The sequence below is a fragment of the Eimeria mitis genome, genomic scaffold (genome assembly GCF_000499745.2).
Source record: "Eimeria mitis Houghton genomic scaffold, Emh_scaff370, whole genome shotgun sequence".
Lineage (NCBI taxonomy): Eukaryota > Apicomplexa > Conoidasida > Eucoccidiorida > Eimeriidae > Eimeria > Eimeria mitis.
The window spans coordinates 781-1065 of NW_013572041.1; positions in this window are offsets into that span (position 1 = coordinate 781).

Here is a 285-nt window from a genome sequence, read left to right on the forward strand (position 1 = left end):
ACTAAAGGATGAGCCCTTGCCTTTAAACAATAAACAGTAAACCCTAAACGGTGGTTTATAAACAAAATCTAAATAACAACCCTGGCAGATATTTAGCTTTAGGGTTTAGGGTTTAGGGTTTAGGGTTTAGGGTTTAGGGTTTAGGGTTTGTGTGTTTCCGCAGGAGCGGCAGCTATTTGAACGGCCAACTTTAGAGAAGATAGACGCTGCAGAGAGGTAAATTAGGGTTTAGGGTTTAGGGTTTAGGGTTTAGGGTTTAGGGTTTAGGGTTTAGGGTTTAGGGTT